Genomic DNA, 12,284 nt, shown 5'->3' with positions numbered 1-12,284 from the left:
AGTTGCTGTATATGGGCTTTTAGTTCCCTGACCAGGACTTGAACCTGGTCCCCTGCCTTGGAAGTGTGGAGTCTTAACCACTGGACCACCAGGCAAGTCCCGTCAGTTGTTATATGTGGGCACCTTTCAGCTCAGGACCTTGAGCTCTGGGATGGGGAGACATGTGCTCACCGAGAGTCAGGTCAGGGCTGAGATTTGGTCCTGGCCTGCTGCTTCCTAACTGCTCTCCTGCCTGCGTTTCTCTGAGCCCTGCTTTGTGTTCCTGGGGGCAGCATGGCACACACTTCTATGCCACTGGCTGTTTGCAGTGTGTCTTGGGACCAGGAGCTTCAGCATCCCCTGGGAGCTGGCCAGAAATGCAGAGTCTCGGGCCACACCCAGAACTGCTGAGTTCCCCAGTCTCCAGGTGATTTCAAGGCTGAGAATCGCTGTCCCGAGGCCAGCTCTTGGTTGTGTTTGTGTCCTGGAAGGCAGGGGCTGAGCCCACCTCAGGGCCACCATACTGCAGTCCCCCATGACTCAGAGTTGAGTTAGGAGGTGAAGGGAAGAGCAGGAGACTGGAGCTTTGGGGTAAAGGTTTGGGGGTGGGGCTTGTGTATCCTAGGAGCTAGTGGGAAGACTGAGTCAGTGGTAGGGGTTGGTCTGTCCACTTGGAGTTTGGAGGTCTGGCTCTCCTGTTGGTCACTGTCCAGGTAGATACAGGGAGTCTAGTTCGTTTGCATATTACTTGCATATGATTATCTTGTCTCTGGTGCCTTTCGTCTTGCAGATTACACGGTGGAGGAGTGGGGGGCGGGGGTAGGTGGGGTTGGAGCAGGCTGGAATCTGGAGCAGTGGACAGGACACAGGGCCAGGATGCTGGGGAGGCCTTGGGCTGCAGACCCATGCCTAGCTCCTGTCTGAGGCACATCCTGGGAGCAGGTCTGGCATAAAGCACTGACCCTCTTTGGATCAGACAGGGTTGCCTGTGAGTTTCTCCAAGCTCTGGACACTTGCTGTGGGAGCAAGCCTGGGGGCCGGGCTGTTTCTCACCTCCCTGCCTTCATCCTCCCCCTCAAATTCCCCCAGGGCTGTTGCTCACCTCCTTACCTTCACCCCGCCTCCCCACCAGGTTCCCCCACTTTGAATGCCCGTTCCCATGCTCCGTCACAGTCCCACACATGTGTGTTCAGACAGCAGGATTCTCTCCAGCAGTGAGCAAGAAAACATAAAAGGAGCTGTATTATGAGCCCAATCATATGAAGTACAAAAGCAGTCCTATGAGTCTCTGCTGTTAGTAATGCTTACCCGGGGTGGGGGGTTAGTACTTGGAAGAGAGCATGGGATGGAGGGTGGGGGGCTCTGGGAGATGCTCAAATTGTTTTGTTATCTGGGTGCTGGTTATATAGGTGCTGGTTTCACTTTGTGAAAATTCACTGAGCTGCACAGAGATTGTACATGCATTTTTCTTTCTTTCATTTCTTTACTTTTTTTAATTTTTACTGATTTACTCAATATTTATTTTACATTTACCATGTAAGAAGTATGGCAATAATATAATTTAGAAAAGTTCACTTTTTGGACCAAGCATCTACACTATGTCTGTCCCTCAGATCATTTATATTAAAAATATGTCTAGAGTCTTCCCTGGAGGTTCAGGGGTTAAGACTTCACCTTCCAATGCAGAGGGTGCGGGTTCGATCCCTGGTCGAGGAACTAAGATCCCACATGCTCCATGGCCAAAAAACCAAAAGATAAAACAGAAGTGATATTGTAACAAATTCCACAAGGACTTAAAAAATGATCCACATTAAAAAAAAAGCCTTTAAGAAAGTCTGTATTTTGGGATCTCTAGCATTCTAAATCCTCTAGCTTTGCTTTTTACATGTCTTTAAGAAAAGAAAATTTTCGTTGAGTTCTCTTTGCATTTTATATATTAACAAGGTAATTTTAATGTGCAATAATACCACATGGAGGGATTATTTTATGAACTGCTCTGTATGTGCATTTTTTCCCTGTACATTAAGTTGAAAAAGACCAGATTGAATGTCCAGAAGAATCCTGTGCATATTAGCCTAGGAATGCTCCTCTTCCCATTGGCAGCTGATAAGGCCCTGGCTGCTCCGTGGGGTTTTGGTTTCCACTCTCCCTGTGGGCTGGGGCTCCCTGACATCAGGCCCATGGCCATGCATCCGTGTCTCCTGGCCTGGGACCTGCACAGAGCAGGCGCTGAGCATCTCGGCATGAACTTGACTCCTCATCGTCCTTGGGGTGACCTCCGAGGCCCTAGGGCACCAGACAATGTGTGTGGGGTGTGTTTCTTCTTACTGCTGCCCCCCAAGAAGGCCAGCATTAACACACCTGGCTGTGGCCCAGGGTTAGAAGTGGGCTAAGGGTGGGGAGGGCAGAAAGTGCCACAAGGGAGAGAGGGGTCTTTGGTGTGGGGGGCCGCTGACATTCTGGTCCTCAGAACCCCACTTGCTGCTGCTCCCACCAGCCGGGGTCGGCACCTCCTCCGGTCTGGTATGCTCACGCCTCGCCTTCAGGGTGTCCAGGCCCCTGCGGAACCCCCGTTTCAGGCACAGGGAGTCTCTGATTTCTCTGGACTTGGCAGTGTGCTCGGGCCACTCTGAACCTGCCCAGCGCTGCCTCTGACTCACCCCTGCTCTCCCCACCCTGCAAGTCAGCCCTCCCAGTGGGGCCCAAGTTACAGGTTCCTGCAGGCTGCCATAGAGCCCCCTCCCTACTGCCTGGGACTTGTCATTGAGGAAACCTGGGCAGTGGTCTGGCCTCTCTGGCTTCAGTTTCCCTTGTCTATAGGTGGGAGAACAATTCTGCAGCTCTGAGGTCTGAAGAGTATGGGACGCCTTGGGACCCAGCAGGGCAGGGTGCCAAGGCCGGCTCGGGGGTGGTTAGTGAGGGGCACAGCTCCTCCCCCTCAGGGGCATGGGGTCTGTGTGGTGGGGGAGGTGAGTGGTGGGAAGGTCTGTGCTGCTGTTCCTGGGAGGTGGCTGGGGGTGCCAGGGTGAGCTTGGGAGAGTCAGGGGCCTGGGTTTGGCCCAACTTGATCCTTGTCTGCAGGCCCATTCCCTCTCTGGGCCTCAGTGGACTCCTTGGTCAAGGAGGCCATTGGGTTCTATTGTCCTTCAGGCCCCTGGAACTCTCTCACATCCATGCTGTGTTTGATCTGCCCAGAATGTTATTTTGGAATAGTTTCTACATTTAAAAGATCGGGAGGCCTTTCAGTCAAATCCTAAGTTCCAGCTTCCTAAGTGGGCAGATGTCTGGCTTCTTTGGGATTCTTTGTGTCAGGAGCAAAGCAGAGCAGCTGCTGCTGGGGGCCTCCACTCCCTGGGGCCCTAGCCCCCCCGCACCGTCCACACCCCAGACCCTAGCCCTGGGGTGTCTGAGTGAGGCTCCCCCTCTAGCCTAGTGGGTATCCCTGCCCAGGACCCTCTGCCTCCAGCTAGGTCAGCCCTGTGTGTATGTCCCCCACTTCCCAGCAGCACTGCACCCAGCAGCTGGCACACTTGCATGAACAAGCCTCTTTTCTCTGTTTTGCAAACTACAGGCTTTGGAGGACAGGTCTGGATTAGATGGGCATTAGCTCATGTGTTTATCCAAAGCAAAGGCCTAGGTTTTGGGATTTCCGGGGCAGGGGAGTGTCCAGAGCCTGGGTCAGGGCCCCCAGAAGGTGTCAGCTTGTGGGGACATGGGTCCTTCCCTCCTGGGGTCAGGTCCTTCCCCTCCCCCTGCGATGCCCCCCACTCTCAGTATCTCAGCCTGGTCACAAGCCCTTGGAGACCGGCTCCTCACCTGCCTGCTGGTCTCCTGGCCTCACTTTCACACCCTCACCTCCAAATGCCACGCTCATTGTGTTCTTTTTGGCACGGCTGTCTATTCACGTCCTTAGGCCCCTTTCCCTCCCTCCCCATCCTCAGCTTCTCCTCCTGCTTCCCCCGAAACCTGCCCTGCCCTGGCCCTATGGGCTGTCCACGATGCCCACAGTCTCCTGCGCCAGGCTGTGGGGCCTCGGTCCAGCCTCCCAACCTCCAGCACAGAGCCAGGCACACAGTCATGCGCATCTGAGCATGGGTTTCAGGATTTCCAAAACCATGTGTCGTTCTGCTGCCCCGGAAATCCTGATGAGCACGTGGCCAGTGCTCAACCACGTTCTAATGGTCGAAGCTGCCCTTTGTCTGCGGGGCAGGGGCTGGGGAGGAGTCACCGAAGGTCAGGCCAGGATTCTTTGGGCTGTTGCTTGGCCATTGCTGGGAGAGGGAGAAAGGGTAGCCCCGGCCCTTGGACTAGAGGCCAGGGAGGCCCCCTCCCCTCTGACAGCGCTCCTGAGCACAGCCCTGGGCTTCTGTCCTCAGCCACCCGCTGGCACTCGGGGGTGCCAGCCCTGGGCCAGGCAGTGGCCTAAGCAGTTGTACAGGGAGCCCTGGGAAACAGGGCCTCCCAGCCAGCGGTGAGCCCCCTGCCCACAGCCCTGCTCCTGCACCCCTGGCTCAAGCCGGCTCAGCTCCTGGTGGGCAAACAGAGCGAGGGAGCCTTCTCAGGGACAACTCAGGCCCGCTTCTGACAGATGGGGAAACTGAGGTCCAAGAGAGGTGGTGACTTGACCCAGAGTCCTGAGACCCTCTCCCAGGGCTGGCCCGAGTGCTGGGTGGTACAGAGTCAGTCCTGGGCATCAGGACATGCCAGTGTCTGCGGTGCTGCTCCCATCTGAGCAGCAGGGGAGCCTGCCCTGCCCCCAGCTGGCTCCACCTGGCTGGCGTGTCCCAGAGCCAGCAGAAAGCTAGGGCGCGGGCAAGTCTGAATTGGCCCAGGTGGCTGCAAGTCCCAGCGGGCCCTCCCTGCCCGCAGGCGCTGGGAGCAGGGCCTGAGCTCCACACCCCAAATCCTCTGCCTTCCCTCCCCACCCACGCGTTCAGCCTGGGGCCCAAACATGGCATGGAGCCAGCCCAGCCTCCCTCCTTGGTAACCGAGGCACAACACCCAACAATAGAGACTCTTTGTCCTGCCAAGGCTGCACCCCAACCTGGGCCTGCATGCCTGGCTGGGGAGAAGCCTGTGGGGGGGAAGGTGGGAAGACAGGCAGGGGGAGGGGGCAGCAGGGCCCCTGAGCCTGGAGACCCTTCCCTCCCTTCTCAAGTTCAGGGGAGCCAGGGCTGTTGCCCAGCAGCCTTGGATGGTGTGGCCCCAGCCCCTTAGACTTGGTAGCAAGCAGAACGCGGAAACGGGCCAGGTGGATCACAGCAAAAAGTGTTATTGTTCAGTCACTAAGTCGGGTCTGACTCTTTGTGACCCCGTGGACTGCATGCAGTGCTCCAGGCTTCCCATGTCCTTCACCATCTCCCAGAGCTTGCTCAAACGCATGTCCATCGAGTCGGTGATGCCATCCAACTTTCTCATCCTCTGTCGTCCCCTTCTCCTCCTGCCTTCAATCTTTCGCAGCATCAGGGTCTTTTCCAGTGAATCAGCTCTTCCCATCAGGTGGCCAAAGTATTGGAGCTTTCAGCTTCAGCGTCAGTCCTTCCAATGAATATTCAGGACTGAGTTCCTTTAGGATTGACTGGTTTGATCTCTTTGCTGTCCAAGGGACTCTTAAGAGTGTGGGTCTGAGCAAGAAAGCCCTCCTGGGCCAGCTGGGCTGTGGGAAGGTTTCAGGGGGGTGGTTATGAGAAGGCCCTTCTGTCCTGGTAGGGAGGAGGGCAGCAGGGCGTCTTTCTTGGCAGGGGATGGATGGGAAGTTCACCAGCCCCCAAGGCTGGGGCAGGGGGCACTGGGAGGCTGTTCTAGCATCGTGTTTGGGGGCGACTGGGTGAGCAGAGGGGATCAGGACCTAGGAAGTTGGGTGGTACTGAAGAGGGAAGGACAGCTTTTCTGAACTTCACTGGCTTTTAGTTTCCATGGCCCAGGGCTTGGGACTGTGCGGTGATAGAGGCAGACAGGGTGTCCGCCCCTGGGGAGCCCCCAGTTAGGGGAGAAACAAGGCCCCAGCCCTTGAGGGCGCCTGGTCTGAGACGGGGGGCCCAGCTTCTGTTCTGGGGAATTTGGGAACATCTATGTTGGGTGACAGAGAATGGATGGAGTCTCTCAGCTCGAAGCATGGACCTCAGGAGGCCTCCTTGGTAAATGCCTCTGACACTCAGGGAGTGATGGAATCTGGGGCTCTTCTTGCTTCCCCTCCCTGGGTTGGGGCACCTTCCCAGAGCTGGTGAGCCCTTCCCCTGGTTACCAGGCCTGGTCAAAGTTGTGCTTAATTGAAACTGCTTTTCCAATGCCTGCAGGTTGAGCAGAAGCTTCTCCCCCCACCTCTGCCCGGCCCTGTGGGGGAGTAACCAGCCCTGGCCCCCTTCTGTGGACGTGGAGACTGAGGCTCAGTGACACGAGGGGGCCATGCTAGAGGGCTTGGGTCCTACGGGCCAGACTGTTGTTTTTAGAGTTCCCAGCTCTCGGACATCTTGGGGGAATCTGGTGTGGGCAGACCACGGGCAGAGCCGGGAGGGGGAAGTCCCACGGTATCCCTGCTGTCCCCCTCGTCCCGAGGCCCAGTGGGTGCTGTCCCAGCTCTCCACCCCTCTCTCAGGCCCTGTCCCTTGCTTCATTCCCCAGTGGGCCAGGTGAGGGAAGGGTGGGGCCGGAGAGCCTGGTTCCTGCTGAGACTGTATCTTCCCAGCCCACGGCCCACCCAGGCTTAGTCAGGGCCGGGCGGGAGCCAGGGGGGTGGCAGGTTTCCCAGGGCCAGCCCGGGCGGTGTCCACATTCCTCACAAGCAGGGTGCGTCGGGGTTTGGCCAAGCCAGGTGTTCTGGGCCCTGCCCCGGCCCCCGCCTGCCAGCTCAGCGCTGCGGCCTTGGCCTTGTATGGACCCTGCCTGGCAGCCGCCTAGAATGGGGCGTGGGAACTGCTTGCCTTGCATATCCCTGCTGGGAGGGGTGCAGGCTGGCTTGGGGGAAGCCTGCTGGAGCCCCAGCCCCCACCATGGCCTTGGCAGCTGGGGTGCCCACTGCTCGCCCCTCCTCACGCCCCCCTTGGCCTCTGCGCTTGGAGAGCTGGAGGCTGAGGCTCACACCGGTGTGTGGTTTGGGCCTTGGCTCTCTCATGGCTCAGCAAGCACTGGAGGGAAGAGCAAAGGGTGTTCTGACAGCTAGGGAGGTGGTGAGGGCCCCTTCAAGGCCAGGAGGCAGTGGGTGGGGGGGCACTTCCTGTTTGTAGCCCCCCAGTCTCTGGAGGAGGCCTTTGTCCTCACCAGCTTGGAGACCTGGGTGCCAGGTGGGGCCTGGGGCAGAGGCTCAGAGTGGGGCCCTGTGCCCATGGGGGCTGCCTCTGGGGCCTGCCAACAGCTTGCCACTTTCCCTGTTTCCTCCACAGCCTGGCTGGGCTCTCTGCATGACAGGGGGCTGAGAGGGATTCATGTGGGGGTCGGTCAAGGTCACTCTCTGTGAGATGCTCCCACAGTCCATTTCCTCTCTCTGGCTTCTCCTGTCACAGGAAGACAGAGCCCCCTACTCTATCGAGGCCCCTGGGCTCTTGGTGGGTGAACTGTGACCTTGAGACTAAGACCCGAGACGGGCTATCCTGGGACCCTACCCCTTCTGCGTGGGGGACCCTCCCCCCAAGCTCTGCAGCTTCCCATCAACCTCTGCGGGTCAGGCCTGGCTCCTGGCTGGGGCTGGCAGAGATAACCTTAAGTCTGGGATCTGGGGACCCTGACCGTAGTTGCCCCGTCTCCTTTGAGGGCGGCTGGTAGAGCTAGAGTTTCATGCACTCCGGAGAATGGCGGCCTGCCCGTCACCCAGTTCTGCGGCCTCAGCAGTTCCGTGGGGACTGGGCTGGCGCCCTCCGTCATGTCCCTGCAGCAAGCAGGGCCGGGCTGTTTCCCGGGCAGGCCCGGTGTAGCTTGGGCTGCAGAAACCACTTCCCAGGCTTTGGTGGGAACCAACAGCTCTGGCCCTGGGCCCAGGGTGGGCGTGGGAATTCTGTCCTGCACGAAAGGCCGGGGAGGGTGACACCAGGGCTGTGGGAGGAGAGGCAGGGGACGAGATGAGATGTCAACCGTGCCCCCAGAGAGGCAGCAGGCTGAGTGCCAGGCCGCCAGGGGCTGGGCCGTGGGAGGGAGAGCAGGTGGGCGCATGCAGCCCCCTCCCTAGCTAGCCCATTGCCGAGCACCTCTCAGGACTCGCCTTTCCAGCTGCCTTCGGCTGAGCCCTAGGGCTGGCTTTCTGGGTGCCTCTATTCCTGGGGACCCTCTAGGGACTTCAGCTGCTTTTCTTCCTCCCCTGCCCAGGGCCTTGTGGCCGGAGGGCAGCACTTTGCCCCAGGGTAAGAATAGGGTGCTGTTTGCAGTGGAAAGAAGTACCTCAGTTCCTGGAAGCCACTCTGAGTCCTGGTGTCTTTGAGCTAAGGATGGTTCAGTGTATGAGTGTGTGCACATGTGTGCATGCATGTGTGTGCATGTGTTTGTATCAGGGGGAGGCAGTTGTCCCAGTGGTGGTGGACTTGTGCACATTCAGACCAGGGTCCCTCTAGTTGGATTCTGAGCCCTGAAGGATTCTGGGAGTTGGCACTGAGAACTGGGCCCCAGCGCAGCCTGGGAAGTCATGGGAACAGGTGAGAACAGGTTGGGAGGGTGCGGCATCAGCTGGAATGTGCGGCCTGGAGTAGCCCCACCCTCCCTCATGCAGGAATGGGCATGAGCTGGGGAGCCGGGACCCCGTGCCTTCCCCGTGCTGTCCCCAGCTCTGCTCTGCTGGCCCCCAGCCTCTGTTCCCCCCATGGGGTGCCCCCAAACCCCCCACTCCAGGCTGCTTAGGAGAAGCTGAACTGCTCCTGAAGGTTCCTGGGTTTTTGGTTGGAGGGTTTGTTTCTGACCCTCTGACGGACAGACTTGTCACTCACGGGGGATGTGTTGTGATGACTTAGAAAAGCACAGTCGACCTGTGGAGGCTTCCCTGAGCCAGTGGATCGAGTTTCTTTTTCAAAAACTGTTTTGGCTGGGCCATACGGCACGTGGGATCTTGGTTCCCTGACCAGGGATTACACCCTCGCCCCCTGCATTGGAAGCTCGGAGTCTTAGCCACTGGGCTATCAGGGAAGTCCCTGGATGGGGTTTCCGCGCCGCTCTGCTGCTGGAATGGGGGCTGAGGGCACCAGCCACTCCCGGAGCTTCTGGACATACTGTCAGCCTCTGTGGAGTGGCCTTGTCCTCGCCTGTCCTGCACGGCTGATCAGGACACCCTGTGGCCATGCTCCCCAGCAGGGCACATCGGCCTGTTCCTTGTGGGCCCCTGCCAGCGTCTCCAAGCTCAGCTCCCATCTGTGCCTCCCCAGCTGACTCCCTCCATCTAGGACATCTCACTTCCCTGAGGGTACGAGGCCCCCGTGTGTCCTGGCCTTTGCGTGTGCCAGTCATCTCCTGGGAAGGCCAATGTCTACCTATGACCCTCATGTAGACAAGTCCCTGCTCAGACCCCTCCCCCGGCTGTCCTGCCTCTTGGGCCGATGGGAGGCCCCTCTGAGGTGTGTCCACAGCCCCAGCTGCTCAGCCAGCCTGTGATGTCCAGTGTCTCCCTCGGGACAGAGTTCCCTGAGACCAGGGGAATACGCTGTCACATGTGGCCCCTGGCATGTCCCCAGGCCCTCTCTCACGGGGGTGAGGGGGTAGAGAGTGGATACTGAAGGGTGCAGGCAGCTTGGGGAAGTCCTCTGAGGCCCTTGGACTTGCAAAGGGCTGTCACCAAGCCCTGCTTCTGCTCCCTCCAGTCTGAGGGGAAACATCCCTCTACCGTGACTGGGGCCTCCTGGGAAGATTCCAGAAATCTCTCTTGAGATCAAGGTGCAAGCTCCTGATCCCACCCAGGGTGGGGACTCAAGGTTAATGGGCAGTGTGCCTGGCAATGACTGCTTTATGTGAGTGGGTGAATACAGTACAAGCAGAGAGAGGCTGTGTGAGTGTGCACAAGTGTGAAAGCGTACATGAGTGTGTCCACAAGTGGGTAAAAATGTGAGCGTAAGTAGTGAATGTGAATCAGTGTGTGAGGCTGGGAGAGTCTGTATGCATGAGTGAGAGTGTGGATGTGAGTGAGTGTGCATGGGTGTGTTGGCATGAGGGTGTGTAAGTCTGTGAGTGTGAATGCATGTGAGTCTGTGAATGTGCATGTGAGCTGATTAAAAGTGTGGGGTCTATGAATGTGTATATATTGTGTGTGAGTGTGTATGGATCTATGAGTGTGTGAGTTCATGTGCATCTGTGGATCATGAATGTGTGAGTCTAGAGGTGTGAGTGTGACTATGTGAAAGCTGTGGGTAATGTGTGAAGGTGGGAGCCTGGGTGTGTGTCTGTGGATGTGCCTGAGTGTGTAGGAGTTTACGAACATGTGTGAGCGTGTGACTCTGTGGTGTGAAGTTGTGTGAGTGGGAGAGTGAATATGTGGGAGAGTGTAAATGTGTGAGTGCGTGAGCTTGTGACTATGTCAGTCTATGTGTGTCAGTCTGAGCCTGTGATACGGGTGTGTGAATGTGCGTGTGAACCGTGTGTGAGTGTGCAGTTTATCTCGGAGGATGGTGGCAGGGGATCTAGGGTGGTTGGTGGGAGAAGCTTGGCTCCTCTTGCCCAGGGTGGAGGTCAACCCCAGGGAACCCTCCCAGGAGTCTGGGGAAACCCCAAGAGCTGCCTGGCTCAAGTTTGCCTCCGAAGTTGACTCAGAGAGGGCAGGGCGTCTTCCCCTCTTCTAGAGAGAGCTCAGAGGCCAGTCTTTACTAAAAAGAAAAAAAAAATACTACCAAATAGATTCAAAATATAATCTATAAGACATAGGTAGGATTTAAAAATCAAAGCAAAAAAAAAAAAAAATTAAGGCAATAAACACCTGTGAATCCACCACCTGAGTTTAGAAACAGTGACGGCAGTCTCTCCGGTCCCACCCCGACCCGCACCGTGGATTTTGGGTTATTATTCCTTGGCTGGAGACACAGGCCTCTTCTCACCATCAAGTTTCTGGCAGGGCCAGAGCGGCTCAGTGCTGCCCCCTGGCGGCTAGGGACATCGGCCTCCCCCTGCTCCGCGCCGCCGCAGCCCGGGTTGGAGTCCCAGACAGGCCACCCTGCAGACCCCACGGAGGTGCACACACTCGCTGTGTTCGCACGCGCAGGACCCGTCCAGGCACAGATGCACACACCAGGCACTCAAAGCTTTGCACGGGGTCAACCTATTGTGAACGGAGCAGGTGCCATATGCCGTGTGGGGCGCTTCAGCAGGAGCCAGCCCACAGCAGCTGCTGTCTCCAGGGAGCTAGAGGCAGGAAGTGGGTAGTCCCTTCTGAGGGGACAGTGCCCTGCTTCAGGGACCCTCTCACTTGGCTGGGGGAGTCTGGAAAAGGAGTAACTTTGGGGTGAGCCATTTAATAGAACAACCTAAGGTGGAGGGATGTGAGAGTTGGACTGTGAATAAAGCTGAGCGCTGAAGAATTGATGTTTTTGAACTGTGGTGTTGGAGAAGACTCTTGAGAGTCCCTTGGACTGTAAGAAGATCCAACTAGTCCATTCTGAAGATCAGCCCTGGGATTTCTTTGGAAGAAATGATGCTAAAGCTGAAACTCCAGTACTTTGGCCACCTCATGCAAAGAGTTGACTCATTGGAAAAGACTCTGATGCTGGGAAGGATTGGGAGCAGGAGGAGAAGGGGACGACAGAGGATGAGATGGCTGGATGGTATCACTGACTTGATGGATGTGAGTCTGAGTAAACTCCAGGAGTTGGTGATGGACAGGGAGGCCTGGTGTGCTGCGATTCATGGGGTCGCAAAGAGTCGGACACGACTGAGGGACTGAACTGAACTGAACTGAAGGTGTAGGGAAGAGAGGAGAGCTTTGTGCCTGAGGCAGAGAAGGAATTTTTGGAGATGAAGAACTCAGGGACAGGCAGAGTGAAATGGACAGTTCAGCTTCAGCAAGGAATTTCGTGTCCACTGGCCTGGAAGGGATACAGTGGCCCAGCCTGGGCCCCTGGTTCTATGGGGTTCGTGGGACTAGAGGAGGAGGAGCTGAAGATGGTGAGGAGGGGCCAGGTCCCTGGAGAAGGCGCCGGGTGTGAAGTGCAGGTAGAGGATGTCTTGAGTTTCATGGTCTTTTCCGCAATTGCAGGCAGCAAGCACCTTTTGGGACTGTACGGCAGAGATGAGCGACCCAGGGTAGCCAGCAGAGGGCGCTCCTGCTATAGATTTGAGGCTCCAGTGGACGGGCTATTGAGCCTCGGGTTTAACCAGGATCGGATCATTCTTGGAAAGCGCCGGGGTCTGTA

The sequence above is a fragment of the Bos taurus genome, chromosome 19 (assembly GCF_002263795.3).
Source record: "Bos taurus isolate L1 Dominette 01449 registration number 42190680 breed Hereford chromosome 19, ARS-UCD2.0, whole genome shotgun sequence".
NCBI lineage: Eukaryota > Metazoa > Chordata > Mammalia > Artiodactyla > Bovidae > Bos > Bos taurus.
The sequence above is the reverse complement of the archived record's forward strand: the minus strand, read 5'-3'. Positions refer to the sequence as shown.